Below are 9,943 nucleotides of genomic sequence, written 5' to 3' on the forward strand. Positions count from 1 at the left end.
AAAGGAAGGAACTTCCAGAGCTCTCTCACAAATTCTGTCAGATACGTCTAAAACAAGTGAATCTGAGCAGATCTGAGAGAGATAGAAGTCACTAGTAGACTGAGAGGGGTAGGAGCTCCAGGCAAGTGAAATGGCACCAGACCAAACCAACTGGGAACAGCAGAGGAATCCAGCCATCATGCAGGTCTGAGAGGTCGCTGAGTGAGAAAAACATTGGAGCAGGAACAGGCCCAGGCTGCAAGTACCAGCTACGGTCATGATCAAGCCTCAGGCCTCTCAGCCCAGGATGGGAGTCTGTTGGAGAGCAGAGCCTGATACTGAGGAAGCAGCTATCCCGGAGGCCTCCAACCCACAGTCTGAAGGTTTGAAATTCACCTTCTTGAACTTCTGGGAGCTATGATGGCCAGGTAAACCACTCTAATCCCTCCCTTGAATAAACCCAGAGAATAATACCTCAGGAGAAACAGAAGATCCAGAAGGGGGGCTTCAGTAGCGAGAGAAGTGGGGGAGAGGGCCCTTCCTGTGGTGGCAGGAGACTAGTGCAGGAAGAGAGATGTCCCAGCAGCCTTCACCTCAGCAGAATGAGAGTAACTGAGCCCCAGGAAGTGGAATTAACTAACATCAATGTCAGGACACCAGAAGTGGCTTTGCACAGCCAGGGGAAGTGGCAGATACCAGCACAGACAAGAGTTGAGACTACTCATGCTGTAGAACAGTCCTGGGGAAGAGGAGACTCCCAGCAGCCAGACTACCCCTCCCCCATACCTCAGTAAACCAGAGGCCATAGCACATAAAGCTAGATCCCAACACAAGAAACTTGGGACAGAGCCCCCTGAGCCCCAGAAGCAGAGATCCACTTCAGAAACCAGGAGGAAAAAAAACACCATGAAAAAGAACTGTAAGAAACTTTCAAAGATGACTGGTTCATATTATGGAGACAGGGAAGACCAAAATATCAATTCAGAAGAGGAGAGCATGGACACCACACCCACATCTGCAACCTCAAAAGGGAAAGTGAACTGGTCTCCAGACAAAAAAGCATTCCTGGAAGAGCTCAAGAAGGATTTTAAAAACCAAATTAGAGAGGTAAAAGAAAAAATGGAAAAAAAAATTCACAGAGGAAAACAAATATTTAAAAAGTAAAATCGGTGAATTGGTTAAGGAGAATCAGAATATAAATGGAGAAGATGACTCATTGAAAAGTAAAATTAACCAAATGGAAAAGGAGTTAGGGAAGATTAAGGAAGAAAACAAAACATTACAAATTAGAATTGGGGAAGTAGAAGTTAATGACTCTATGAGACATCAAGAATCAGTCAAACAAAATCTATAGAAGAAAATGTGAAATATCTGATTGGAAAAACAACCACCCTGGAAAATTGATCCAGGAGAGACAATCTAAGAATTATTGGTCTACCTGAAAGCTGTGATGACAGAAAGAGCCTGGACAGTACCTTCCATGAAATCCTTAAAGAAAATTGCCCAGAGGTCCTAGAACCAGAGGGTAAAATTATCATCAAAAGAATCCATTGATCACTCCCCAAAAAAGATCCCAAATTGAAAATTCCAAGAAATATTATAGACAAATTCCAGAACAAGGAGAAAATACTGCAAGCATCTAGAAAGAAACAATTCAAATATCATGGAAATACAGTCAGAATCACGCAGAATCTTTCATCTTCTACATTAGATGACAGGAGAAATTGGAATATGATATTCTGAAAGGCAAAGGAGCTTGGACTACAACCAAGGATCAACTACCCAGCAAAATTGAGCATAATTTCCAGGCAAGGAGATGGACATTCAGTGAAATAAGGGAACTCCAGACCTTCCTGCAGAAAAGGCCAGAGCTCAACGGAAAATTTGATCTCCAAATACAAAACTCGAGAGACACAAAGAGGTATACAGGGGGAAGAAACCCTAGTTAGTCAATAAGGGTAATTAGTGACACCCTTATCTAGGATTAGTATGTTGTATATATGTTTCATATATGTGTATGTATGTATGTATGTATGTATATAAATATGTCACTCTTGAGAATAATATACTTATTGTGACAATTGAAAGGGATATTCTGTGGGTATCAGTATAAAATAACCAATATAATGACAAAAATATAAAATTAAGAGATATAAAGGGATGGTTCTGGGAGAAGGGGTAAGGAGGTAGTAGAAAAGGGTAAACTACATCACAAAAAGAGGCACAAAAACATATTGTAGTAGAGGGAAAGAAGGGAAGGAGAAGAGCAGTATTTGAGCTTTACTCTCACCGGGTTTGATTCAAGAAGAGAATAACATACCCTGTAAGTATAGAAATCTAACTTGTCCTATAAGCAGTAGGAGGGGAAAGGGGAAAAAAGGGAGGGGGTGGTCAGAAGGGAAGGAAGAAGTAGCAAGGGGAAAATGGTAAGATAAGGGAGGGGAATCAAGAGGGAGGATAAATTGAGGAAGGTAGGGGTCAAAAGCAAAACTCTGTTGAGGAGTGGAAGGGGAAAGGGAGAAATAAAAGCATAAACAGGGGGAAAATAGGGTGGAGAAAAACACACAGATAGTAATCATAACTGTGAATATGAATGGGATGAACTCTCCCATAAAGTGGAAGCGGATAGCAGAATGGATTAAAAACCATAATCCTACAATATGCTGTCTACAAGAAACACATTTGAAACAGGGGGATACACACAGGGTAAAGGTAAAAAGGTGGACTAGAATATATTGTGCTTCAGCTAAAGTAAAAAAAACAGGGGTAGCAAGCCTAATCTCAGACAAAGCAAAAGCAAAAACAGATCTAATTAAAAGAGATAAAGAAGGACACTACATCCTGCTAAAAGGCACCATGAATAATGAAGCAATATCATTATTTAACATATATGCACCAAGTGGTATAGCACGCAGATTCTTAGAGGAGACGTTAAGGGAAATACAGGGAGAAAAAGACAGCAAAACCATACTAGTGAGGGATCTCAACCTCCCCCTCTCTGAACATGATAAATAAACAAGAAAAAAATTAAGCAGGTAAATAGAATTTTAGAAAAGGCAGATATGATAGACTTCTGGAGAAAACTGAATGGGGATAAAAAGGAATATATTTTTTTCTCATTGGTATATGGCACATACTCAAAAATTGACCATACACTAGGGCATAAAAACCTCACAATACAGTGCCGAAAGGCAGAAGTAGTCAAAGCGTCCTTTTCAGATCATGATGCAATAAAAATTATTTGTAATAAAGAACCATGGAATAGTAAGCTAAAAATTAATTGGAAACTAAATAATCAAATTCTAAAGAACGAGTGGGCCAAAGAACAAATCATAGAAACAATTAATAACTTCATTCAAGAGAATGACAATAATGAGACAACACACCAAAACTTATGGGATGCAGCAAAAGCAGTTCTTAGGGGAAGTTTTATATCTCTAAATGCTTACATGAATAAAATAGAGAAAAAGGAGATCAATGAATTGGGCATGCAAGTGAAAAAGTTGGAAAAAGAACAAATTGAAAATCCCCAATTAAATACCAAATTAGAAATACTGAAAATCAAAGGAGAGAATAACAAAATTGAAATCAAGAAAACTAACAAATTAATAAGTAAAATCAAGAGCTGGTTTTATGAAAAAAAACCAATAAAACTGATAAACTCTTGGTCGATTTGATTTTTAAAAAAAGAAAATAAAATTACCAGTATCAAAAATGAAAAGGGTGAATTCACCTCCAGTGAGGAGGAAATTAAAACAATAATTACAAATTATTTTGCCCAATTGTATGCCCATAAATACAACAACCTTAGGGATGTGGATGAATATCTGCAAAAATATAAATTGCCCAGGTTAACAGAAGAGGAAATAAAATTCCTAAATAACCCCATGTAAGAAAAAGAAATTGAGCAAGCCATCAATGAACTCCCTAGAAAAAAAAATCTCCAGGGCCAGATGGTTTTACATGTGAATTTTATCAAACATTTACAGAACAATTAATTCCTATACTATAAAGATTATTTGGGAAAATAGGTGAAGAAGGAGTCCTACCAAATTGTTTTTATGACACAAATATGGCACTAATACCCAAACCAGGAAGAGTCAAAACAGAGAAAGAAAATTATAGACCAATTTCCCTAATGAAGGTTGATGCAAAGATTTTGAATAAAACATAAGCAAAAAGATTGCAGCAACTTATTAGGAGAATAATACACTATGACCAGGTAGGATTTACTCCAGGAATGCAAGGCTGGTTCAATATTAGGAAAACTATCAGTATAATTGATCATATGAACAAAAAAACTAGCAGAAACCATATGGTCATCTCAATAGATGCAGAAAAAGCTTTTGATAAAATACAACACGCATTCCTACTGAAAACACTAGAAAGCACAGGAATAAATTGAGCCTTCCTTAAAATTACAAATAGCATCTACCTAAAACCATCAGCAAGCATTATTTGTAATGCGGATAAGCTAGATGCATTCCCAATAAGTTCAGGGGTGAAACAAGGATGTCCATTATCACCCTTATTATTCTATCTGGTACTAGAAATGTTAGCTGTCACAATAACAGAACAAAAAGAAATTGAAGGAATTAGAATAGGCAAAGAGGAAACTAAATTATCACTTTTTGCAAAAGATATGATGATTTATTTAGAGAGTCCTAGAGAATCAATTTAAAAAGTACTTGGAATAATAAACAACTTTAGTAAAGTTACAGGATATAAAATAAACCCACATAAATCCTGGAATTCCTATACATTGCATAACAAAGTCCAACAGGAAGAGATAGAAAGAGAACTTCCATTTAAAGTTACTGTAGACACTAAAAAATATTTGGGAGTTTATCTGCCAAGACAAATCCAGGGCCTAAATGAACATAATTATGAAACACTTTTCACACAAATGAAGCTAGATCTAAATAAATGGAAAAATATCAGTTGTTTATGGTTAGGCCGAGCTAATATGATAAAAATGACAATTTTACCTAAATCACTTTATTTATTCAGTGCCATATCAATTGAACTACCAAAAATTTATTTTACAGAGCTGGATAAAATCATAACAAAATTCATCTGGAAGAACAAGAGGTCTGGAATATCTAGGGAATTAATGAAAAGAAATGCTAGGCAAGGTGGCCTACCCATACCAGATATCAAACTGTACTATAAAGCAGCAGTCATCAAAACTCCCTGGTACTGGCTAAGAAACAGAGTCATAGATCAGTGGAATAGGTTAGGTACACAAGATGCAGTAGTCAACGAGTATAGCAATCTACTCTTTGATAAACCCAAAGAATCCAGCTTCTGGGCTAAGAATTCACTATTTCACAAAAACTGCTGTGAAAATTGGAAAATGGTAGGGCAGACGCTGGGCACAGACCAACATCTTACATCATATACCAAAATAAAGTCAAAATGGGTTGATGATTTAGAAATAAAGGCTGATACTATAAGCAATTTGGGAGAGCATGAAGCAGTTTACCTATCAGATTTATTGGAAAGCAAGGAATTCATGACATAACAAGAGAGAGAGCATTACAAAATGCAAAATGGATAATTTTGATTATGTTAAATTGAAAAGTTTTTCTATAAAAGGTCAATGCAACAAAGATTAGGAGGGAAGCAGAAAACTAGGAGAAAATCTTTACAACTAGTGTCTCTGATAAAGGCTTCATCTCTAAAATACACAGGGAACTGAGCCAAATATATAGGAATACAAGTCATTTCCCAATTGAGAAATGGTCAAAGGATATGAACAGGCAGTTTTCAGAGGAAGAAATTAAAGATGTCTACAGGCATATGAAAAAAAGCTCTAAATCACTACTAATTACAGAAATGCAAATCAAAACAACTCTTATGTACCACATCTCTCCTGTCAGATTGACTAACATGACAAAACAGAAAAAGGATAAATGCTGGAGAGGATGTGGGAAAATTGGAACACTGTTACACTGTTGGCGGAGTTGTGAATGGATCCAGCCCTTCTGGAGAGCAATTTGGAACTATGCCCAAAGGGCTATAAAAATGTTCATACCCTTTGACCCAGCAATACCACTTCTAGGGTTGTATCCCAAAGAGATCACACAAGTGGGAAAGGGGCCTGTATGTACATAAATATTTATAGCAGCTCTTTTTGTAGTAGCAAAGAATTGGAAATCAAGAGGATGCCCATCAATTGGGGAATGGCTGAACAAGTTGTGGCATATGAATGTAATGGAATAGTATTGTGCTATAAGAAATGGGGAAGATACGGACTTCATAATAACCTGGAAAAACCTACATGATACAATGTTAAGTGAGCGAAGCAGATCTAGGACAACATTATACACAACCACAGATATGTAGATTCTGTGATGACTAACCTGGATAAACCTTGCTCTTTTCGGCAATACAAGGTTCAAAGACAACTCCAAAGGACTTGTGAGAGAGAGAGAGCCATCTACATCCAGAGAAAGAACTGTGGAGACTGAATGCAGATTGAGACAAACTGTTTACTCTCCTTCGTTTCTTCTGTTTTTTTTTTCTCTTTTGTTTTTGTTTTCGTTTTTTTTTCTTCTTTCTCATGATTCATTTTACTGGTGAAATAGTCATAATTCATAATTCTTCTTTACAACTTGACTATCGTGTAAATAAGTTCAATGCAAAGTTATACGTAGAAGGTATATCAATTCCATGCTGTCTTGGGGATGGAGGAGGGGAAGAAAATCTAGAACTCAAAATCATGTGGAACTGAGTGTTGTAAACTAAAAATAAAAAATCCTAATTAAAAAAAATAAAAACAACAGATCTGGAAAACAGATTGAAGAGAGATAATATAAAAATTGTCATGTTACCTGAAAGTTATGATCACAAAAATAATTTGGATACAATACTACAAGAAATTATTAAGGAAAATTGTCATGAAGTTCTAGAAAAACAATCTAAGGAGAAATAGAAACAATCCACAGATTACCACCTGAAAGAGATTACCAAAATGTCATAGCCAACTTTCAAAATTCCAGGTTAAGGAGAAAATATTGCAAGGAATAAGGAAAAAAATTTAAGTACTGTGGGGGGAAAATCAATCAGGTTTCAAAGACATAGCAGCTTTTACAATAACAGAAAGTTGGTCTTGGAACACTATATTTCAAAGAGCAAAGAAGATGGGGTTGCATCCAAGAATAACTTATCCAGAAAAATTGGATATAATCCTGAATCTAAAAAAAAAATGAACATTTGATGAACTGAAAGACTTTCATGTATTTGTAACAAAAAGATCAAAACTCAAAGGAATATTAGAGATAAAAGATCCAGAAGAAATATAAGGAAATCATTAAAAACTAATTATGATAGATTTATTGAGATCAAACTGTTTACTTATGATATATAAAATGCTATTAATACTAGTTATTAGTAGTAATAATATTCATAAAAGCATTGTCATTACTAGAGTAGTTTGAAAGAAAGGTTGGGACTGAGCTATGTAGGATAAGGTGATCCAAGAAACAAAACTGGGTAAGAAAAGATTAAAAAGAGAAATTATCTCTGTGAAATAAAGAACTAATACAGAGGAAGCAGATGGGGGTGTAGGTCTGGTGATATTGGAACCTTACTTTCATCTGGGTTGAAGAAGAAACAGCATATACATCTAGAAAGGTAAGAAAACTGGGAGATAGGGTGGAGGAGGACTTTTAGAAGAGTGTATGATTAATAGTAGGAGGGTGAGGCAGGGCAAAATAAGGAATAAGAAGGTAAGGAGAGAAGATAAGGTAAAATGGATTGGGTGCAAAGAAAGACTGAGAAGGAAAACAGTAAGGAAAAATAACTAGACGTATGCCAATATCTTACACCATTTACCAAGATAAGGTCAAAATGAATACATGATCTTGATATAAAGAGAGATTATATGAGAAAATTAGAAGTACAAAGAACATATTACTTATCAGACTTATAGGTAGAAAAACAATTTATGAATAAACAAGAAATAGAAAGCAAAGTTGTGTCAAATGGATGATTTTGATTACATTAAATTAAAAAGATTTTGTTGAAAGTCCATATTTTGCCTTGGAACATGATACTCAGTTTTGCTGGGTAGGTGATTCTAGGTTTTAATCCTAGCTCCATTGACCTCCGGAATATCGCATTCCAAGCCCTTCGATCTCTTAATGTAGAAGCTGCCAGATCTTGGGTTATTCTGATTGGGTTTCCACAATATTCAAATTGTTTCTTTCTGGCTGCTTGCAGTATTTTCTCCTTGATCTGGGAGCTCTGGAATTTGGCAACAATATTCCTAGGAGATTTCTTTTTGGGATCTATTTGCGGAGGCAATCGATGGATTCTTTCAATTTCTATTTTGCCCTGTGGCTCTAGAATATCAGGGCAGTTCTCCTTGATAATTTCCTGAAAGATGGTATCTAGGCTCTTTTTTTGATCATGGCTTTCAGGTAGTCCAATAATTTTTAAATTATCTCTCCTGGATCTATTTTCCAGGTCAGTGGTTTTTCCAAGGAGATATTTCACATTGTCTTCCATTTTTTCATTCCTCTGGTTCTGTTTTATAATATCCTGATTTCTCATAAAGTCACTAGCTTCCACTTGCTCCAATCTAATTTTTAAAGTAGTATTTTCTTCAGTGGTGTTTTGGACCTCCTTTTCCATTTGGCTAATTCTGCCTTTCAAGGCATTCTTCTCCTCATTGGCTTTTTGGAGCTCTTTTGCCATTTGAGTTAGTCTATTTTGTAAGGTGTTGTTTTCTTCAGTGTATTTTTCAGTATTTTTTTGGGTCTCCTTTAGCAAGTCATTGACTTGTTTTTCATGGTTTTCTCGCATCCTTCTTATTTCTCTTCCCAATTTTTCCTCTACTTCTCTAACTTGCTTTTCCAAATCCTTTTTGAGTTCTTCTATGGTCTGGGGCCAGTTCATGTTTTTCTTGGAGGCTTTGGTTGTAGGCTCTATGACTTTGCTGTCTTCTTTAGGCTGTATGTTTTGGTCTTCTTTGTCACCAAAGAAAGAATCCAAAGTCTGAGACTGAATCTGGGCGCGTTTTCGCGTCCTGGCCATATTCCCAACCAACTAACTTGACCCTTGAGTTTTTCAGTGGGGTATGACTGTTTGTAGATTACAGAGTTCTATGTTCTACGTTTGGGGGGGAGGTGCCAGCTCTGTCAGAGCCGCACTCCTCCTTCCCCAAGGACCCCCAGTCCAGACTGGGCTCAGATCTTCGGCAGGCTGTGCACCCCTGCTGTGATCCGCCACTTAATTCCCCCCACCAGGTGGGCCTGGAGCCGGAAGTAACAACAGCTGTAGCTGCCCCACCTCCGCTGCCCCCGGGGCTGGAAGCCGAACCGCGAACTCCTTCCACTCCCGCAGCTTTTCCCACTAACCTTCTCCGCAGTCTTTGGTGTTTGTGGGTCGAGGGGTCTGGTAACTGCCGCAGCTCACATATTCAGGGCGCTAGGGCCCCCTCCGCCAGGCTTCTGGTCTGGATCGTCCACGCCGCTCAGGCTGGGCTCTGCTCCACTCCGTTCCCAGCTCCCAGCTCCCAGCTCCGTGTGGAATAGAGCTCACCCAGAGACCATCCGGGCTGTCCTGGGCTGGAGCCCTGCTTCCCTCTGCTGTTCTGTGGGTTCTGCCGTTCTAGAATTGGTTCAGAGCCATTTTTATAGGTTTTTGGAGGGACTCGGGTACGGAGCTCACTCTAGTCCGTGCTTACCAGCCGCCATCTTGGCTCCGCCTCAAATTAAAAAGATTTTGTACAAATAAAATAAATATAGCTAAAATCAGAAAGCAAGCCAAAAATTGGAGAAAATATTGTATAGACAGGTTATCAGATAAAGGTCTCATATCTCAAATATATAAAGAACTTTGTCAAATCTATAAGAATACGAGTCATTCCCCAATTGATAAATGGTCAAAGGATATAAAGAGGTAGTTTTCAATGAAGAAATCAAAACAATATATAGTCATATTAAAACATTTTCAA

The sequence above is a fragment of the Trichosurus vulpecula genome, chromosome 1 (genome assembly GCF_011100635.1).
Source record: "Trichosurus vulpecula isolate mTriVul1 chromosome 1, mTriVul1.pri, whole genome shotgun sequence".
Lineage (NCBI taxonomy): Eukaryota > Metazoa > Chordata > Mammalia > Diprotodontia > Phalangeridae > Trichosurus > Trichosurus vulpecula.